The sequence below is a fragment of the Calidris pugnax genome, unplaced genomic scaffold, assembly GCF_001431845.1.
Source record: "Calidris pugnax isolate Ruff unplaced genomic scaffold, ASM143184v1 scaffold51, whole genome shotgun sequence".
Lineage (NCBI taxonomy): Eukaryota > Metazoa > Chordata > Aves > Charadriiformes > Scolopacidae > Calidris > Calidris pugnax.
In genome coordinates this window covers 4,384,968-4,385,544 of record NW_015090797.1, presented here as the reverse complement: position 1 = coordinate 4,385,544, position 577 = coordinate 4,384,968, and positions in this window count along the sequence as shown.

Genomic DNA, 577 nt, shown 5'->3' with positions numbered 1-577 from the left:
CCCCAAAAACCTCGAACCCCAACCCATCCCCGATTCCCGTGCCCCCCTCCCCGGCTGAAAGGCACCGCCGGGCCCGGGTGGGACGCTTTGCCCCCATCCGCGGCTGCGGGGCGGGCGGGGGCGCGGAGCCCCCGGCGCTGGATGGCAGAGGAGGAGGAGGAGGCGCGGGGCGGGCGCGGCCGCGGAGAGGCGAGGAGAGGAGAGGAAGAGGCGCCTTCCCCCCGCGGAGGGGGTGTCCTGCTCGGCGCGGCGGGGGAGAGGAGCGCGGACATCTCCGGCGTGAACTGAAACTGTGGCAAAAGGAGAGGGGAGGGGGGGGGGTTGAAAAAAACATCAAGATTGCTTTTTTTTTTTTTTTTTTTCCCTTCTTCTTCTTCCCCCGTTAGGAAAAGGGGGTTTGCTCAGCATCCGCACGCAAACTTACTTGAATGCCTTGTAGCCAGTTTAGCCCAGAGAGCAGAGGATACCCCGCACCCGAGGAGTCCTACATGTGTGAGCATCATCCTCACACTGGCAGAGCAACCGAGAGCCGCCTCCTTGCCTTTACCAACATCCTCCTGGGACTGAGCTCTCCCTC